We start from the raw sequence: 22,266 nt of genomic DNA on the forward strand, positions 1-22,266 counted from the left end.
TCTGTAGTTCGTCGTTTCTACATATACTTTTTGTGGTAGTATTCCCTTTCCCTTCCCCTTCCTCTTCCTGTTCTCCCTTCCTCTTTCTTTTTCCCCTTCCCCTTCCCCTCTTTCGGGCTTTTGAGTGAATGGAGTTCATTCCTTCACAGAGAAATTTGATTCTCCCATGCACATGGGATACTGTCAATGTGAAACCACTTTCAATTTTGGGGTGGTGTGGATTCAGGCCATAACCCTGCACAAGTGTGGATTTGTGGTTATTAATTCTCAGGGAAGCCCCTTTTTCTTTTTTTTTCTTTTCATATTCTACCCAATCCAAGGTAGACAGGCATGTATCTCTTTCATCTCCCTTTTTGGAGTTTTGATTGTTTTTCTTAGTTTATCCTTTTGGGTGTTATTGACTGCATCTGAATTTTATGTGATATGACTTCACATCCATATTGAACTCTGAAAGCCTGGCTTTTAAGCACTGGGCTCTTTAATACCAAGGCTGTAGGCCACACATCAGCAGATACCACCAGAGTCCAGCAAATACTGGCCCCAGAACTCTTTCCTTTTCTGGATTTATGATTCTTTTTTGCTTACAGCCTTTATGAATTCTTGTAGTTTCCAACCAGCCAACCATGTGCTGAAATAAGTCTTTAAAAATGTGTATTATATTCACACTTTTTAGATGTGGTATGCTAGAAGTGACCTTAACTGAATATGTTGGTCTGCTATAGTACAAAAAAAAGCAATTCATTAAATATTTTGAATGACAGCACAGGATTCTGTGCTGACTCAAGTTAGAGCAAGTTACACACTTTAGAACTCTTCTCTGAATTTGCTGTCACTTTACCCAAAAGTAGAATTAGAACTCTTTGGCTGCCCTCACCATAGCCAAGTGACTCCTAATCCTCCAGGGAATATGTAAAATGGTAAAATTTGCCTGAAAAATACAGCTGACTTTCATAAGACTACAGCAAATTTTGAAAGGTACATTGGAGCAGTAGTAGTGATAGGAAACCAATTGTTAGGCTTTCTATATTCATTCTTGAACGGTTACCCCAAAGAGTATCCTAAAATTCAAGTTAGAAATTAAAACACTGTTAATTTAAAACTGTCTTTTCTGTTTCAGTTTAAAATGTTAAATCAAAACAGACTTTCTTCCTACCCTAAAATAGTTACATAAGAACAGTCTGTTGTCACAGAAGTCATTCTATTATAAAGTTACTTTATTATAAAGGGTATAGTCTCTATTTAAAATGTTAAGCTACAAATATTTATCCTTTTGAGCCATCTGTACTGCTAAATACCCATAAGTATTTTAGACTAAGATCTGAAAAATGGAAATACTTTAAAACCTTTGCATTGTTGATTCTTGATTTTTTTTATAGCGTGTGTCTTGCTTTGAGCAGAAATAGATTGATGCAGACAGCTTACTTGTAAAACATTATGTTACTGTCATTTAAAAAAATAGTTTTAAACCCTCTGATGGAAAGGGGCATCTTTAGATGAAGTAATTTCATTAAAATATCCAATTCATAATGTAAGTAAATAAACTTAAATATATAAAAATTCTTTACTTAATGTATTTATTCCCATAATAAATATGTTAATTTCATAAATTTAGAGCTCTGTTAGGTGAATTTATTTTATTATTTTAAATCATTACCTTAGCTAACCCAGAAAGTTTCTATTGAGAATGTTTGTTCCCCACTTTCTCCTCATGAAATCATTTTAATACTGTATAATACCAGGAAATTGATTAATGTCATTAATCAACTATTATTATGGATATATATTTTATTGAATGCTTAGTTCATATTTCCTTTTTGGGTGGCATTCTATTGAAACATGTGAGAAAATATTAGTAACTTGTCTACTCTGCTTACCCCCATCTTATATAAACCCCATTTCCAGAGGACTGGAAACTGGAAAGAAGAATACCTCAGGGCTGAACATGACAGAGGCTTAAGAAAAGTACCTGAGAAATTATAACCAAAAACTGAGCCTAGAATGAATTTGCAATTCAAATTCATATTGTCTGCACTGTATAAAAAAATTTACATTTTTTCTTACAGCTTTTTTTTTTTTTTTTTTTTGAGACAGAGTCTCGCTCTGTCACCCAGGCTGGAGTGCAGTGGCACAATCTCGGCGTACTGCAAGCTCTGCCTCCCAGGTTCATGCCATTCTCCTGCCTCAGCCTCCCGAGTAGCTAGGACAACAGGCACCCGCCACCACGCCCGGCTAATTTTTTGTATTTTTAGTAAAGATGGGGTTTCACTGTGTTAGCCAGAATGGTCTTGATCTCCTGACCTCGTGATCTGCCCGCCTCAGCCTCCCAAAGTGCTGGGATTACAGGCGTGAGCCACCACCCCCGGCCCCTGCTTTTTTTTTTTTTTTTAAACAAAACCATCAATGGAAGGAAAAACACTTTAAGTGTATGAATTTAGTTTAAAGTAGTCTATGATGGATAGTGCGTTCGGACAACTGACCAAAACAAATGCAAATTCTCTGGTGAATTCACTTTGTCCTAAAATTCAAAGAAATACCATACATTATTTACCACTGAACATGAAAAGCTACAAGGAAATGAAGTACTATGAATAAGAATCATCAGAAACACTAAGCAGCAGAATCAACCCTACATAGACATTAAATATTGGAATGATTGGATATAGAGTAAAAAACAACTATGCTTACTTAATATGTTAAACAAAATAAAACTAAAAAGCAAAAGCCTAAAAAAAATCAATAGGGAACAGCAAACTGTAAAAATGTCCTAGCAAATTTGGAAAATAATCAATTAGAAATTCTAGAATTGGAAACAAATAATCTAAATTTAAAATCACATGGAGTATAACAGCAGAACAGATACAATTGAAGAGAGAAATAGCAAAGTGAATAATAGGCTAAAAGAAATTATTGAGAATTTATCACAAAGAGCAAAAATTCAAAAACAAGAAAGAGGTTCGAAACTACACTGTTTCATGCACACTGGTGTATTTATGATATATCTCACAAAAATGTCTAAAATATAATCAAATATATGGTCAAATATGCTCATTCGTCTTTAGAGCTTTCTATAAGAAGAAAACAAAAGGAAAAACATTATGTGCAACAGTAGGGGAAGGATCAGAGAGTTAATAGTTCATCCATTACAAATTATGTTACTATAAATACTTAATGTCATGAGGGAAATATTTACCTTAAGAGTATTACATTTATACATTGATCTCAAATTCAAAGAATAGTAAGATATTTTATTTATTTAACGATACATATAAAAAGAAAGAATATCTTATTTAATAGTAGAGCTTACTTCTGAATACTAGGGATACAGGTACTTTAAAATTTTCTTTGTAGGCTCTTTGTATTTCCCAGTTGTTTTAAACTGAACATTTAGTACTTAAAAAAAAAAAAAGCCAGAAAGCTGCTAATAAGTATTAAAAAGTGGTACTTAGTGATGTGTTCTAGAACTTTTCTGTGCTATATCTGTGCTTTTCCTGTGGTAAGTGCTTATCATATTTTTTAAATGACTGATATTTGGCTCTTATAGATTCTTAATGTATATTTAAATGAAGTGGATGAATAATAAAAGTTAGTGGAAAATTTATAAAGAGTAAGGCCTTGAATATTTGCAACACACTGAACTGTTGATTACTGGGGATTTAAGCTGAGAGTCTTCATTTAGGTGCAATTTAGTAAGTGTCTTAGTTCCTTTTGTGCTGTTATAACAGAATACCAGAGATTAGGTAATTTATAAAGAAAAAATTTATTTCTTTCAGTTCTGGAAAGCCGGGAAGTCCAGTATCAAGGTGCTAGCATCTGGTGAGGGCCTTCTTGTGGCATCTCATGGCAGAAGGAAGAAGGGCAAGAGAGCATGTGTGTGAGAGAGGAATAAATTAAACTTGCAGCTTCAAGCCCTTTTATAATTGACATAATCCATTCATGAGGGTGGAGTCCTCATGTCCTAAACACATCCCATCAGGTCCCAGCTCCCAACATTAGGGATTCAGTTTCCAACACATGCTTTTTGGGGAACACATTCAAACTATAGCAGTAAGCAACTTTGAAGACATTCTTGATTTGCTTATTCAATATGTGTAAGATCTAGCAATATTTATGAGATAAATATAATATGCAAATAATTTTGTTTTAATTTATTCATATGATAAATATTTATTGAATGTCTTTTGTGTGCTACACGTTGCACTAGATTTTGGAGATGACTTGTGAAACCATATACAGTCTTTGATGAGATTTAGAGCATAGTAGAGGATATATATGTATGTATGTTACATGCATATATGATTTATTCAGGAGTATAAGGCAATTCAATATTAGAAAGTCCATTAATATAAAAGGTTGGGGGAAATGTGGAGAGTAATACCAGAGACAAACAACTATAAAAGACATGTAAGTTGTTGTCTTTGGGCAGAATCACTATGAAATGATGGTTGGATAGGTGGCAGCTGTTGTTACATCATATATATTTTATCACTGTCTTATGTTTTCAAGTTTGTACATATGTTACTTTACTAAAAATAAAAGTTAATTTTCTAGCTGACATCAAATTATTTCTTCCTCTCAAGTCCTTTGTAGCTACTGTTACCAGCAGAATATCCCATAGCCTCCTTCTAATATCTCCTCACCCTGGCAGCCTCTGATACAGGGATAAAGTCCTTTGAGTTGGCTTTGGCTCAGTTACCTTCAGTATTGTCCAATTGATTCATGATAAAAACCCGTTAAGTCTTTATCATGCTAAATAACCAAAGTGTAAACTTCCACCTTACTGTCCTTTCTCTTTGCCTTGCTATCTTCATTGGTTCCAGTGAGTCTTTCTTTTTTAGTCCTCTTGAGCAAAAACAAGCTTTTCCACAATTCCAAGGGATACATGTCAAACGCTCAGAATGCTTTATTGAACGCTCTTCCTTGACACCATCTCCCTAAAAATGTCAAAACACTCTAACAACACTTTTCCAAAAGGAACTCTTTTGCCTTGTTAGATTTCAACATTCTTATATCCCCCAGGGTGGTGTCACAAGTGTCAAAAACAGTTTTGAGTCTCATTGTTCACAGTTCCTTCATAGACAATATAATAAATACCTCACTTTGGCCTTAACATTCTGATACATGTTAATTGTTACACTATTTTATCCATTATAAAGCATACCACAAAATTAGAAACTAAAGAGAATTAGATTTTTTGTGTATATATATATATGATATCTTCTTTTAATGGATAATTATGCACATTCCTAGTATGTGTGCAGTTTGATTTGGAGACCATTATATTGAAGATTCCATCCTGTTTGGGCAGGATTGCATATGCCCCTGAGCCTATATAGCTCTTGTTATAGAAATTTATTGTTTTGATTTTTTTCACTGTTCAATATCCCACCCCCATAGTAGAATTGATTTTTAGAAGAAACGGTGACAGTTTTTAGCAGCCATGATGGTGGCCTAGGGTTGAAGAAATATATGATGTATTGTTAGAGTCCAAGCCATGCTGTTCTATTAAAATACTATTTTTCTTCCTGCTCTTTTTGAAGTTGATTTTATTTCTGCTTATTTTCTGAGCCTGAATTTCTGGCCTTCATTTGTTTTTGTTCTTCTTGTTTTTGTTGTTGTTGTTGTTGTTGTTGTTTTGAGACGGAGTCTCGCTCTGTCGCCCAGGCTGGAGTGCAGTGGCGCCATCTCCGCTTACTGCAAGCTCCGCCTTCTGGGTTCACGCCATTCTCCTGCCTCAGCCTCCTGAGTAGTTGGGACCACAGGCGCACACCGCCATGCTTGGCTAATTTTTTTTTGTATTTTTAGTAGAGACGGGGCTTCACCATGTTAGCCAGGATGCATTTCTTTTTTTTTAATACTTAAGTTTCTTTTTCTTGTTTAAGAAAGTTGGAGTTAGGACTTTTGTTCATTCACAACAAATTGACACCACTGCCTTAATATCATAAAGACTCTGTATTGTTTCAATTGTTTGCTCATTGGGAAAATACTCCAGGGTGAGGCCTCCCTTACATCTGAGGGACCTGATTCCCTGTGTAGAAAGTTCTTTTTTTTCTTTAATTGTTCCAGTTTATACTTCTGGTAGACTTTTAATCTTCCCCCCCACTTTAAAGTCCCAGTATGCCCCACTATAAATTGAAACATTGTGTTCTAGTCTTTATCTACAAACTTAGAGAAAATTAATTACTTTTCAAGGTAACATATTCAATTTTATTTTCTTTTTTCTTAGATCACTCCAGTATATCCAGCAAACTCTCTTAAACTAAGCCCAAACTGGTCTTGTTGCCTGTTGCAATTTCCTTCACTAGAGCATCCAGAAAAGCTTACTTGCCTTTGCATATAAAATCTCTTACTTTGGGAGGCCGAGGCTGGCGGATCACGAGGTGAGGAGATCGAGACCATCCTGGCTAACACGGTGAAGCCCCTTCTCTACTAAAAAAAAATACAAAAAAAATTAGCCAGGCATGGTGGCTGGTGCCTGCAGTCCCAGCTACTTGGGAGGCTGAGGCGGGAGAATGGCGTGGAAACGGGAGGCGGTGCTTGCAGCGAGCGGAGATCGCGCCACTGCACTCCAGCCTGGACGACAGAGCGAGACTCCGTCTCAAAACAACAACAACAACAACAACAACAACAAAACTCTTTAATTGCTTTAAAACAGCTAACAAAGTCTTAATTCCTTTATCTTCTTGTATTTTTCTTATATTACCTTGGCAAAATGAAAAATTTGGGGATTTAGTGTTTGCCAAGTCACCATATGGATAAATCACCACTAGTGAAGAATAAACTATATCCATATTATGTTACTTTAAATGAAACGATTACATTTCATCATTACCCTCAGAATTAAACCTGTTATTTACACTACTACTTCTCATCCTTTCTTCTAATAGGCTCCAAGCTTTCTCCTTTTTCATCTTTCATCTATCCCAATAAAAACATAACTTCCAATTTTAATTAGAATAGCTATATATAATAGGTTGACCAACTGTGTATATTCTGTAGCCTTCTGCCTATAACCTGATTATAAAATTGCTTTAACTAAAGTAAGTTACTGCCTATTCTGAGTTACTCTATTACACAAAATTTAATTTTATTATGCTACTTTCTTTTCCATATTATTTTCCTCCTAGCCTCTTCCAATTCTTTGTCTTCTTGATCTCCCTTATTAAGCCTTTTCTCAGGGAAGGAAGATCTGATCAGCCAATTCACTCCAAGATTTAAGTGACTAGTGGTTGGAAATCTGTTCCTCTTCAGCATTACCTGTAATTTAAACAAGGAATTAAGTTGTATTGGCTTTGGTGAGGCACAATGTGTGTTTGTATATGAGAATGAGTTCTTTATAGCACCCATTCAGTCACACAAGGCTACCTACTTGTAAGTCTAATGTTTAGAGTAAACAGTGAATTATCTAATACATTTTGCATTTCTTACACCTTGAAAGAATGTTGATAAATTTCCTTATACAAGAAGTCTGATCTGATGTTAGACAAATAGTGAATACTCAGTTTTATTGATTAATTGAGTGCATTTTCAGAATACTGAAAGATTAGGAATTGTGGTTGACTGAGCATTTTGTTAAGATGTTATTAGAGACAAATACAAAAAAATTCTGGCTCTCTGGATTGGACTCTGTGTAGATTGATTCCATCTATAAAAGGTGCCTCATCTTTGACAGTAGGTATTTTAGTCACTGTTACTTGTTAGAGATTCAATATAGCAATGAAATTTTTTTTAATTTACTTATAAGGATTTATGATACCAAGTTGTATTTGACATTTGGATTAAATCCTGAGGGGTAAGGAAGATTCGTCCCTGTGGTAGAAGTTTCTAAAGTCTTAAGTCAAATGAATTCTACTTACACTTTAGTTAGAAGGCCAATTAAGACAAACGTGCCTTAAAAGATCAAGTTTTTCAGTGTTAAAATTCTACATCTCAATATAAGTTATGAATACTACATTAAGTTCATTTGGTTATGAATTCAGTATTTTCACCTTTTGCTGCTATTGTTATACTTCAACTCTCTTATTTTTACAACTTTTTATTTTGAAAACTTTCAAACTTTAAAAAAATGTTGGGACAACAGTATAATGAACAGCTGCACTCTGCACACCTAGATTCTCATGATTGAGAATACATGCTGTATCTATTTATATCTCTGTCTTGCCTTCTCTCTATATATAACTTAAAAACTGTTTCAGACATAGTGACACTTTACCCCTGAATACTTCAGCATGTTTCCCTAAAATTAAGGACATTGTTCACCGTACTCTTATCATATGCTGGAAATGTTAACATTGAGACAATAATATCATAAAATATAACATACAAATCTATTTTTAGATTTCTCCAATTATCTCAAAATATTATTTATAGATTTTTTGATTCAGTATTCTGTGAGGGATTATAAATGATAATTTGATAGTGATATGTCTTCACCATTTTGTTATATATTGTCAGAAATTTGATGTAGAATAATTCATATGTTAGCAACTGTGGAAAGTGTTGCCAATTATGAAAAAAATGTAAATTTAGATAATTTAGAAATAGTCCACTAAGACTTTTATTATATAGTTGATTATATTAATTAAAGTAACTTGAATTCCTTGACAGTTTACTTATGTATAATGAGTGTTCATGATGCCCTAATTGAATTTTTATTTTTTTAATTTAATTTTTAAAAATAATAATAATACAGTAAAAAAAAACCCTTTGTGATCTTTCTTGATAGTCACGTCCTCACATTATCAGTCTACCCTGCCTATCACAGATCTGTTTTACATCACTATAGTTTGTGTTTTTAAGAATGTCAAATAAATAGAATCAGAAAGTATGACCAGCTTCTCTCAGAGTAGAGTCTCTGAGATATATCCAAGTTGTGTATGTCAATAATTTATTCATTTTTATGGTAGATAGTATTCCATTGTACATATATACCATAGTTTGTTTATCTACTAACCCATTGAAAGACATTTGGGTTGCTTCCAGCTTTTGACTGTCACAAATAAATCTACTGTTAATATTTGTATATAAGTTTTGGTATGAACATAAGTTTTCATTTCTCTATAAATACCCAGATGTACAATTGCTGGCTCATATGATAAATGTATACTTAACATTATAAAAACCCGCCAAACTGTTTTCCAATGTCTGCATCATTTCAGTATTAGGCTCAATCAATTGTCTTATCCCATGTGAATTTGTATCCTGTATTACTTTATAAGACTCTGAGTCTTATTTAGATCCTGTGGAAAATATTGATATTTTTGTTTTGGCCTTCTGTGGATTGTGTGGTTCTAACCTTGGCTCTATTTTACAAGACTTTGGTGTGCAATTTGAATCTGTCATGAAAGTGTACCCTCTAGTGGTCACTCTGGGACCAGCTTGTAGATCTATTCTTAGCTAAGGCCTTTAAATATTTGATATGCTAATTAGTATCAAATCCATAAATGGGCAGATCCAGGGTGAGTAAAAGTTCAAAACAACTTTATGTAGTTGCTTTCCTGATCTCCCTTCCCTAAGTACTTTCTACTTCCCTTGGGGCTGTTTTTTGTTGTTGTTGTTGTTCTTCAAAAAAGAAATTGTTTCTTTCTGCAGTTTTACGACATCCTCACACCATTTAGCGCTGGTGATAAGATACCACCAAGGCTACATGGTGGGAAGACAGGGACATAGGGAAAAAATCCTACAGGGTTTGGTGCTGCCCTTTTGGCATTGCTGCTTCTCTGAAAGGTAGGTCGACCTCCCTCAGAGTTTTGACTCCTGCAGTCTCTCATTTCTGTCTTCTTTTATTTTAGCTGCCATGGGACTGTTCAGGGTTTGGGGCATAGAAAAATGAGGAAGAGGAGAGGGGGAAACAAAATGACCTGGAGATTTCTCCTACTCTTTCTCTGTCTGCACTGTAAGTGTTCAGAAAATTTCTCCTGGACCTCACTCACACCACATAGTGCTCAGTTCTGGGTTTCTGGCTTCAGAGGTAGTGGAGGAAAATAAATGTTAAACTCAACATTGGTATTCTTCCCTCATCTGTCTACTAGTGTTAACTTTTCAGAGTTTTCAAATAAGTCTCTAGCCAGGTTTTTTAGTTGAATTAGCATGAGATAAAGAGAGTCTGGTCTTATTTCATCTTACTGGAATCAGGACCCCTAATTGATTTTTAAATGGTATTGGTGATATAATTGTCAGGCCATTTATTTCAGTATTTCACTAAGTAACTTCTAAACTGTGAAAAAAGTAATTATAAAATAAACATCAGGTATTTTTGTTCTTATTTGTATCTTTGACATGAGATAAAGTTTGTGGAAGATTTAACAAGAACATCATAAGAAGTTGACTATAAATTAGATGTTAATTCATTAATTTATTCACTCCACAGAAATTTAACGAGTACTGACTCTTGGCGTGGGATTGCAGATATTATAATGAACAAGATAGGCAGAGCTCCTTCTCAGGACGGGGTAATAGATTTGAGACAGTCATTTATAGTACATTGTAAAAAAAAAAAAAAACTGCCCCAGAGTTAATGTTAAAAATTGTTTTATTATTTTTTCTTTAAGATAAAACTTTTAAGGGGTCAGGGCTCTGGTAATGTTGAATGTACATTAATGCATTTATGTATGGACATAGCTGAGGATTTTGTTAAAATGTGCTTTAAATGATTACATAAATTAAATAAGCAATTTGTTCAGCAGGTTAAAAGGAAGATATTTCATATTTTTGTAAATGAACACATAAAATTTTTTCCTTTAAGATTTTAAATGCCAAATTATTTACTTAGGTAGTGAACTATAATGTTAACATTAAATAAAAAGAGATCCACATATCTACTCCTATTTCTATATTAATAAACTGTGATGATGTATCAATAAGTAGGATCATGTGCCATTAGGACTTGAAATAATGGAATATGGTACGTCCTAAAGCTTATTTTGTCATTCATCTAGCCAATAATATTAATTACTTAATATCACTGTTCAAGCTATCATCTTTGAGAAATACTGATTTAACAATAGTTTACACTAAATATGTAAAAAATAATTTTAAAGTCAAGCAAACCATAGGTTAATTACCCCATTACTTGAGAATGCAAAAAAAAAATACTTTTACTATAGTACTTATTAATAAACTCATTTTTAAATTTAAATTGCAAAAGTTATCACAGGCTTTCTATGGTATATGGAATTATAATAACATACTTTTAATTGATGTTTGTTGGAATTCACAGCATTTATAGACTTTTTAAATAAACTTTATTTTTTGGCAGTTTTAGGTTCATAGCAAAATTGAGCAGACAGCTCAGAGATTTTCCCATATACCCCCTGCACCCTTACATGCATAGCCTCCCCCATTATCAACATTCCTTACCAGAGTGGTATATTTGTTGCCATTGAAGCTACATTGACGTATCATTATTACCCGGTCCATACTTTATAGTAGGATTCACTGTTGGTGTTGTATATTCCATGGGTGTGGACAAATGTATTATGACACCATTATACAGGTTGAATATCCCTTATCCAAAATGTTTGAGACCAAATTGTTTCTGATTTTGGATTTTGGAATATGTGTATATATGTAGTGAGAGATATTAGAGATGGGACCCAAATCTAAACATTAAATTTATTTATGTTTCATCTACACATGGCCTCAAGGTAATTTTATTCAATATTTTAAATAATTTTATGCATGAAGCAAAGTTTGCCTAAAACGAACTATAGGAAAGCAAAGATGTCAAGTGTGGAATTTTCCACTTGTAGTGTCATGTTGGTGCTTAAAGTTTTTCAGGTTTTGGAGCATTTCAGATTTCAGATTTTCAGCTTCAGAATACTCAAACTGTAGTATAATCTAGAGTAGTTCCACTGCCCTAAAAATCCTCTGTATTCTACCTATTCATCCCTTTCTCCCCACAAGCCACCAGCAACCACGGATATTTTTAATGTCTCTATAGTTTTGCTTTTTCCAAAATTTCATATAGTTGGATTCTTATAGTGTGCGTCCTTTTCAGATAGGCTTCTTTTACTTAGTAATATGTGTTTAAGTTTCCTCCATGTCTTTTCATGGTTTGATAGCTTATTTCTTTTTACCATTGAGCAAAAAGAAATGAGTTGTTTATCATCCACTCACCTACTGAAGGACATCTTCGTTGTTTACAAGTTTTGGCCATTATGAATAAAGTCTGTATAAATATCCACATACAGGCTTTTGTGTGGACATAGTTTTCAATTCCTTTGAGTAAATACCATGGATTATGATTGCTGCATCATGTGGTACAGTATGTTTAGTTTTGTAAGAAACCACCAGACTGTCTTCCAAAGTAGCTATACCATTTTGCATTCTTACCAGCAATAAATGAGACTTCTTGTTGTTTCACATTCTTGCCAGCCTTTGGTATTATCAGTGTTCTGAATATTGAACATTCTAATAGGCTTATAGTCATATCTCCTTGTTTTATTAATTTGCATTTTACTGATGATATATGATGTGGAGTATCTTTTCACATTATTATTTGTCATCTGTGTATCTTCTTTGGTGATGTGTTTGTTAAGGTCCTTGGCTCATTTTTCAATAGAGTTGTTCATTTTCTTATTGTCGAGTTTTAAAATCTCTTTGTATATTTTGTATAACAATTCTTTATCAGATTTGCCATTTGAAAATATTTTCTTCCAGTCTGTGGCTTGTCTTTTCGTTCCCTTCACAGTGCCTTTTACAAAGCAGGGTTTTTTTTTAATTTTTAATTTTTGTGAGCATATAGTAGGTCTGTGTATTTGTAGGATTCATGAGATATTTAGATACAGGCATACAATGCGTAATTGTCACATCAGGGTAAATGGAGTATCCATCACCTCATGCATTTATCCTTTCTTTGTGTTACAAACAATCCATTTATACTCTTTTAGTTATTTTTATATGTACAATAAATTATTGTTGACTATAGTCACCCAGTTTTGCTGTCAACAGAGTTGTTAATTTTAATGAAATCTAACCTACTGTTTGTTTCTTCCAAGGATGTTGCCTTTGCTGTCATATCTAAAAAGTTATTACCAACCCAAGGTCATCTAAATATTCTTCTATTATCTTCTAGGAGTTTTATATTTTTATGTTTTACATTTAGGTCTGATTCATTTTGAATTAATTTTTGTGAAGGCTGTCAGGTCTGTGTTTAGATTCATTTTTTTTGCACATCATGTCTTTTAAGATTCTGAGTTCTTTCGGAAGACATTCCGTGGCTGGGATTCCAATTTTGGCTCTGCAAGGACATATCACTACTCTCATACTAAAATCAGACTTATAATTGTAGTCTCTGTTTTCCAAGTCAGGAAATAAGGAAAGGACCAGGACACCAGTAGTAGCCATGGTCTTAAGGCTCCAAAAAGATGTAGAGAGGAAAATACATAAATACATTAACTTAGTGGAGGTGAGGGAGGAGGATGACCTTGGTGCCCCCTCACTTTTTTAAGCACAGGTAAAGTTGATTCGTAATAATGTCAACATGTACTTCTTTAATTTTTTGGTAGCAGGAAAAAGGTAAATTAAAGCTTACCAATGTTTTGTAAAATTCTAAGTATCACTGGCCCTCTTGTATTTTATCAATGCTGAAAATGTGATGCTTGAATCCAAAAACAAATGAAATCAAGGTTTGATTAAACCGGTTCTAAGACTTCATTACTTTGCTACTTCTGACTTACTGCCACATATTACTATTACTCCTAATTGTACTAGGTTGCTTTGGTTTGGATTCCAGCAAACGAGGTAAGTTGGCACAAGTGACCTAAAAATAAAGTTTTTGTACTGCTGGGATATCATTTGGCTGGTTTTCTAATTTTGTTGGGCTTGGATCAGAATTAATTATGTGTTATTTTCATATCAATGTCAAGTCTGTATTTATAGCATTCTTTTTTTTTAGAAGTCACAGAATTTTTAAAAGTAGCAGAAAAACAATAAATGATATTGAAAAAATTTTAGTACTTACATTTTCGTCATGATCTTCTAAAGCCTCCTAAAAGAAACATTGCTCTTGTGAATAGTGCTGCAGTGAACCTACACATTCATGTGTCTTTATAATAGAATGCTTTATATTACTTTGGATATATACCCAATAATGGGATTGCTGGGTTGAATGGTATTTCTGTCTCCACGTCTTTGTGGAATCACCACACTGTCTTTCAGAATGGTTGAACCAATTATATTCCCACTAACAGTCTATAAGCATTCTGTTTTCTCTGCAACCTCACCAGCATCTGTTATTTTTGGACTTTTTAATAGCCATTCTGATGGCTGTGAGATGATATTTCATTGTGGTTTTTATTTGCATTTCTCCAATGATCAGTGATGTTGAGCTTTTGTTTATATGCTTGTTGGCCACATGTATGTCTTCTTTTGAGAAGTGTCTGTTCATGTCGTTTGCCCACTTATTAATGGGGTTGTTTGGATTCTTCTTTTAAATTTGTTTAAGTTCCTTATAGATGCTGGATACTAGACTTTTGTCAGATGCATAGTTTGCAAAAATTTTCTCCCGTTCTGTAGGTTGTCTGTTTATTCTGTTGATAGTTTCTTTTGCTGTGCAGAAACTCTCCATTTGTAGAGCCCTGCAGGATAGATTTAGCATAATTCTTGAAGACCCTAGTATTTTCAGAATGGTCAATAAGCATTGGCTTCAACTTAAAGTCACTAGCTGCGCTAGTCCCTACCAAGAGAGTCAACCTGTCCTGTGAAGCTTTGAAGCCAGGCATTGACTTTTCCTCTCTCGATGTGAAAGTCCTAGATGGTATCTTCTTCCAGTATTTAAGGTTGTCTTATCTACATTGAAATTCTGTTATATAGAATAGCCACCTTCATCAATGATCTTAGCTAGATCTTCTGGATAACTTATTGCAGCTTCTACACTAGCACTTGCTGCTTTACCTCATATGTTTTTGTTACAGATATAGCTTCTTAAACCTCATGAAGCAACTTCTGCTAGCTTCCAACTTTTCTTCTGCAGTTTCCTCACCTCTTTCAGCCTTCATAGAATCGAAGAGAATTAGGGCCTTGTTCTGGATTAGGCTTTGGCTTAAGGAAATGTTGTGGCTTCTATCAAGACCACTCAGACTTTCTCCATATTAGCAATAAGGCTTTCTCTCTCTTGTCATTTGTGTATTCACTGGAGTAGCACTTTTAATTTTTTTCAAAAACTTTCCCTTTGTATGCACTACTTGGCTTTTTGCCATAAGAGAAGGTTATCTCGGCTTTTGACATGCTTTCTTCTCTAGCTTATTCATTTCTAGCTTTTGATTTAAAGTGACAGATATGTGACTCTTCCTTTCACTTGAATAGAAACCACTGTAGGGTTATTAATTAGCCTAACGATGTTGTTGTTTCTCAAGGAATAAGGAGACCCAAGAAGAGGGAGAGAGACAGGAAAATGGCCAGCTGGTCGAGCAGTCAGAACACACACATTTACTGATTAAGTCCCCTGTCTTATATGGGCTCAATTGATGTTGACTCCAAACAATTACAAGAGTAATATCAAAGATTAATTATTACAGTTTACAATAGCAGACATGATATTAATGAAAAAGTTTTAAATACTACGAGAATTACTAAAACGTGACACAGACGTGAAGTGAGCACATGCACTTGGAAAAATGGCCCCAGCAGACTTCCTTGACATGGGTTGCCAGAAACCTTCAGGTTGTGAAAAGCACAATAAAGCGAAGCACAATAAAAAAATGTGTTTCTTAAACAACAAGACTATAATGGACAAGAAAGAGCTGAGACTAGAGACAGCAGACCAACATGTTAATCTAAGTCAGGAATCCTAAAGTGAAGCAATAGGAGTGGTTAAAAAAAAAAAAAGAGAAGAGAGATTGATTTCATAAATAATTGTAATATAGAATTAGTAGCATTGAATCCTGATACACCCACAGAAAATATATACAAACGTGTTTAAATAATGAAAATTTATGGTAGATTCTGTTATTGGCCCTGATTTTCAACCATGTCTGTCAAAGCCCTTTGCCATATAATTTTTTAGGAACCCACTGTTGGGGGTGGAGTGGACTTCCTTGCCTTATAAATTTGTATTTGACCACTTAACTTGTTGTTACCAATGGATAGAGCCCCTGGGTATATACTTACTCTCTTGTACATCTACCATGCAATAAGAATATGTGTGACAGTATTTTGGTGTCAGGAGAAGGATGAGAGATACATCGAGGAGAGCTACTCCCAGGCCTGGACCAGATAATTCTTCAGTTAGCCATGTACTCATGAATGAACCCAGCTGAGCCCAGCCTGAAGCAGCCATTTTTTAAGCAGTGCACAGATTTAGGATAAATAATAAGTTATGATTGTTTTAAGCCCTTGAGTTTTAGGGTGGCAGTCATAGCTAACTGATATAAAGTTTCTATTCTGCCAAAAAAAAAAAACATTTTAAAGTTATATTCTATTATATTTTCACACATCAATTGATGTGAAAACAAAATATAATCTACTGATCCAACAGGAAAACTGCTTGCATTATTGGTTTTATTTATTAGACTGCCTTAATGAAGCAATCACGCAGCTAGAAAGGGAAAAATAAAACTAATATAATTTATAAAAATAGCTTTATTGATATATACCTTATATACCATAAAATTTACTTATTTTAAGTGCACAATTCAGTGATTTTTAGTATACTTATTTTTGCCACTGTCACCACAATGTAATTTCAAACATTTCCATCATCCCAAAAGAAATCTCTGTGCCCATTACCAGTCACTTTTTTTCTCTCCCACCTCCAGCTTAAGACTATGTAACCACAAATCTACTTCCTATCACTATAGATTTGCCTATTCTAGACTTTTCATAGCAATAGAATTATACAACATATAGGGATTTTTGTGTTTAGCTTTTTTCACTGAGCATTTTTTAAGGTGCTTCTATATTGAAGCATGTTTTAGTAGTTCTTTCTTTTTTATTTCTGGATAGTAATCCATTATCTGAGTTTATCACATTTTGTTTATTTATTCATCAGTTAATGGATATTTGAGTTTTCCACTTTTTGTCTATTATCAATAATGGTATGAACATTCATTTACAAGTGTTTGTACAAACATTATGTTTTTATTTCTCTTAGATAAGTACTTAGTTGTAGTAGAATTTCTGGGTCATATGGTGACTCTGTCTTCAGCATTCTGAGAAACTTAAAGTTTTCCAAAGTGACTGTGCCATTTTACACTCCCACCAGAAATTTATGAGGGAAAACTGATAGTAATTTAATTATACTGAATATTCAGTTTATACTACTAGTGACTTTCGTATCATAATACAGAATGATAATAACTATATATAAAAGATAATAATCAGATAATCTGAAAATAATAAAACTGTGAAATGTACTTCTCTCTATAGTGAGTCATATGTGTAAGTTATGCAACAGGTGAAGAAATGTGTAAGATAGGCCTTTTAAAACACAATCTTAAATCTTATTAAGGTTTTCTAGAGTAATATAAATAATGCGATAATAGAAATAAGATCTACTTATTTTCTACTATTCTGTAAAATTATTAAATAATTAAATTTTCTTTCTATAGTAATCTTGTTACACCAAGCTCACTTTGTACTATTGTGCCTATACAGAAATTACACTAATTTTTTCTCCATTAAAACATTAAAATAGCCTTTTGACTTTTATAGACTTCAGAGAAGTTGTCATTATATCTCAAGTGCTATGAATGTGAACTGTGGGAATGTGAACTTTACTAAGAATCAATTATATAGCCTAAGTTGGTGTTTTATATTTGTTTTTCCTGCACTGTTATGGAAACCTGTAAAATATGTTAACATTGAACTATTTGGTCTTATTTAGACAGTATTTTATCTTACAATGCTGTATGATGAAATCCTGCACTCAAATAAAACATTAATCAGCAGAACTTAAATAAAAATATATGACTGTTAATTTTGTAGTCTTCCTACTTGCTTAGAAATTAAATTTCTAATAAATCTTTTTCTCTGATTTTGTGCAAAACAATGCTATTGGCTGGTGACTTCACTGTCTGAGAATATGGATTTATAAAGGTATAGAGAGTATCGGTTATATAGAGGTATCAGGTAAAGTTCATGCAAGCCAAATATTTTTAAGCATTCAATGGTGTTTTCTTGTAGGAATTAAATGTATTTATTAGCTTGACTTTACTGACTATGTTTGCTTAATATTAATCTATTAGAGCATAACTGCATAACATGGGTTTTAAATGAAGCTTGCTGTTACTCTAAATTTATGTCACAAATGTGGCTCTGGGAAATTTTTCAAGTTTGTCTCAGTGCTTTAAGCCTTATAAAAATGAGCAAGTAACTCATAAATAATAGACAGTTCCTCAGAACTCATTTAAAGTGCACTCCTTTTATTGGCAAAATTTCCATATGTTCTTTGGCTCTTTGAGATGTAGACTCTGTAGAGCTATTTAACTACCATTATTTTCTGGTGATTTTTTTCAGGTACCTTTCTTTATGATTTATGGTTCTGTAAAATCTTACATCAGTGTGTAGCTAGAATTATTTAGTCACATATTTTTAAATAATTTTAAAATTTCGTAAAAATTCCTGTGACCCATGAACATCATCAACCAATGTTATGAGATAAAATACTTCCCTCCCCAAATTAGAATGCTTTTCTTTCATATATTTCAAGCGTGAGTCAGAATTGGAAAGGTACTAATTTAAATGCATTGTGCTTTCTCTAAAGTGGACAAAAGGAAAATAATAGTTAATAAGAGAGCTTTCTAGCATGGTACCAAATAAACATTTGGGCTGGTGAATGAGCAAGAGAAGTACGGGGTAATCCACTTGTCCTGACTTTCAAGAGTTTTCTCCTTGCCAACTTATCACATTTGTAATTAATTAATATTTGTGCATTTATCTGCTTAATGTCTTCCTCTATTATAAGTTGTATAAACACAAAGATTGTCTATCTTATTCTCTCCTTTACCTCTAACCCCAGGATATTGTGGGGCACATGGTAGAAGTTGCTCAAAAAAGTTTTTGTTGAATATATTCATGAATTTGAATGTTTTGCCCTACAAATTAACTTTAAAAGTACTTATGGAGTACATGCCGATTTAATATACCTATAATAAATATGAATATTCATTGCATGTGTACATGTCAATATTTAACAGCTATCATTTATTTAATGCTTTTTTTCAACTTTACAAAGTGCCCTAACATATTTTTTTAAATGTTTGTTGCTCACAGTAATCCTGTGAGGCATATGATGATATTGCTGTCGTTCCTCCATATCCACAGGTTTCTTATCTAAACCTGTGGTTGTGTAGGCAGGGGCACAACTGTGCTTTGCATCCACAGATGTGGAGGGCCAACAGAACTCGAGCATCCTCTGCATTTTGTATCCACGGTGGTCCTGGAACCAATCCTCCATGGATATGGAGAGTCAACTGCATTTCCATTTTATAGGCAAGCAATATGGAGTTTAGATTAAAAAAAATTATTTGCTCCAAGAACACATAAGTTTTTAAGTGATCAATCCTGGACTTGAATCATTTGTTTTTACTGTCTTTTGGATGGCAACTTTAACTTTGTACCATATACCTAGTTCTTCATTAATTAAGAGATGGTTACAAAATTAAGATACATATAATTGTCATAAGATCCTCAAATAAATAAATGCTTTCGGTTATTTTACATGTGCTGAGAATAGTAGTCACCTTTGATAATGAGAATGAAGTATAATAAATCTAGGTTATGATGTTTATTTAAGTCTGAATCATGTAAAACAGAACAGGCATACTTCTAAACTAATTCTGTTAGACAGAAATAGAAATCCCTGACAATTAATGAAGTAGCACATAGTGGTCTTTGAATTACCTAAATTATTTATTTCCTTACATATCCCACAGATACTTGAGTTCAGCTCATTAAATTTTCTATTATTTCATTAAAACCAATGCAGTTAGCGGTAATAGGGGAGTGAAAGGAGAAGGAAATTGTGTAGAGCAAGATACTTTATTTGAGAGTGGTTATGTATGAGGTGGAGGTGGGGAATCCAGGAAAACCATGGAGTTATGAAAAAATTAAAACTCATTGGTATATTTTATTTGAACTAAAGTTGATACAATCTCCAAGAACTAGAAGTATTTATTACATAAAATCATCTTTTTCAAAAGTATATGTAAACCTTAATTGCTGTCAGAAAAATATGCACAATAGTGTGTATACTTGCATTAAAAAGGGATATATATATATACACGCACACACACACATACATACACACACAAATATAAATGGGAGATACAAGTGCAATTGCATTTATTGATTGATTGAGACCAATTCTCACTCTGTCACCCAGGCTGGAGTGCTGTGGCACGATCTCAGCTCAGTGCAGCCTCCACCTCCTGGGTTCAAGCGATTCTCCTGCCTTAGCCTCCCAAGTAGCTGGGATAACAAGCGCGTACCACCCTGTCCAGCTAACTTTTGTATTTTTAGTAGAGACAGGGTTTCACCATGTTGGCCAGGCTGGTCTCAAACTCCTGGCCTCAAGTAATCTGCCCACCTCAGCCTCCCAAAGTGTTGGGATTACAGGCGTGAGCCACCACACCTGGCTGCAATTGCTCTTATATGCATAGAGGGACACATAAAAATCTGGTTGGCAGGGTAGGGAGGAAAACTTTTTACTGTATGCACTTCCCTAACATTATAGTTATTTTTACCATGTGAATGTGTTGTGGTCTTTCTGCTCCTTAATTCAGCTAGGTCCAAGTCTTTTTCTCACAACCAGGAAGAATTAGGCAGGCATGTGGACACTGTACAGTGAGTGGAATAGAATTTATTAAGTGAAAGGAAAAATTCTCAGCCAAGAGGGGATGTGGTGGGGAGGGGTGTTTCCCCCACCCAAAGGTGGGAAAATTCCCCGTGTACCTGGTCCTGGGCCTTTTATGGACTTAGAATGGGGAGTATGTGCTGATTGGTTTGTGATTATGCAAAAAAGGTTAAAGTGAAGACACCACTCAAAGGTGGGCACGACAGTGTAGAAAACCAATTAGGAAAGGGTAGGTATATATAAAATAGGTGAAGGTGGGGATCAGTCAGAGGAAAGGCTGCCAAACAGGAAGACAAGTTATCGATCCAGTCCAAAGGTTAAACTTGTAGCTTGGGTTTCAGGCTTTAAACTGTCTTTGGCTTGAAAGTGGGATTTCACAGGGGACCCACCCCCTATCTGCCTAGGCATTTGGCTGCCTCCTATCACTCTAATTTTCCCCCTCTGAAAAGGTACCTCTCTAACTGCCATTAGAATAGGGATGAAGACGATCTTAACTGCTTTCTGCTGATAGAGGGCACTGTTTGGGGAAAATAGCAGTCAAATCTCCCTCAGAGGCTTGTCTAAGGATCCCCAGTAAAAGGGAGCCATCGTTTGAAGCTACAGTTGCATGACCATTTTGAGTTTGATGGCCTGAAGGCGAGAAGAGAGAAACTGGGTTATTAGAAGACATGTATCAAAATGAAAAAAGGGGGTAAGGACAGCTTAGAAATCCTGAGGCTGCCACCATGCCAGGATAACTGGTGGCTGTAGTTGTACCTGCTAAGGTTTGGGTGCATGGGGCTTGGCTTTGGTTAGCTCCCTTGGCCTTATTTTCCCAAAGAAACCTCCGGGTTATGGGCACCCCATTTATTTCTATCACCTGGCAGGATTTGCAGGATAATTGCCCAGAACTAGAATATTGATCCAGATTTTTACTTTACCCATCCCTCTGTTTCTTGTGAGCTGCAGCCAGAGACCACTGTTTGGTTCACAGGGTTAGTCTAAAACATAGGCAAAAACTTAAAAACAAATAATGAGATTAGAATTTAATGGCAAGTGTATGATAAGTTTTGAAACATAATTTTTCTCTCTCTAGTCCTCATTTTTGTCAAAAACAAATCATGATAGGACTGAGTTGTTTGCAAAATAAATTTTAATCTTATACTTGGCTTGAATATTTGCATAAAGTGCAGCAAGAATAATTATTTTTCACATAGGCTTTTAAAATTGGCTTTGATGGAACTCTGTTCCACAAGGAATCTCAGATAAGACTTTCTTAAAGCCTAGCCCAGCCATGGGTTTCTACCCTCAAATGCCTGTGAGTTGGGTAAATTCCACTCTTGAGGTCCCAAGATAACTTGGGGTTCCTGGGTCTATTAGAAAGTGACATTCTTTACTCACCACAGGTTAGGAACCCTGTACAGGGACTGTGTAGACAAGGTATGAGGCCAGTTTTCCCAAGGGGCTCTGCAAGTCAAGCTTGATTCCTTAAAGGA

General features: G+C 34.4%; 1 protein-coding gene across 25 annotated transcripts in view; it reads left to right on the forward strand.

Moving 5' to 3' along the window:
- The window catches only part of GPHN (gephyrin), a 672,536-nt gene that overhangs the window by 228,882 nt on the left and 421,388 nt on the right, over positions 1-22,266 (forward strand). The window lies entirely within an intron of this gene.

Source organism: Pan troglodytes, chromosome 15, assembly GCF_028858775.2.
Source record: "Pan troglodytes isolate AG18354 chromosome 15, NHGRI_mPanTro3-v2.0_pri, whole genome shotgun sequence".
Classification (NCBI taxonomy): domain Eukaryota; kingdom Metazoa; phylum Chordata; class Mammalia; order Primates; family Hominidae; genus Pan; species Pan troglodytes.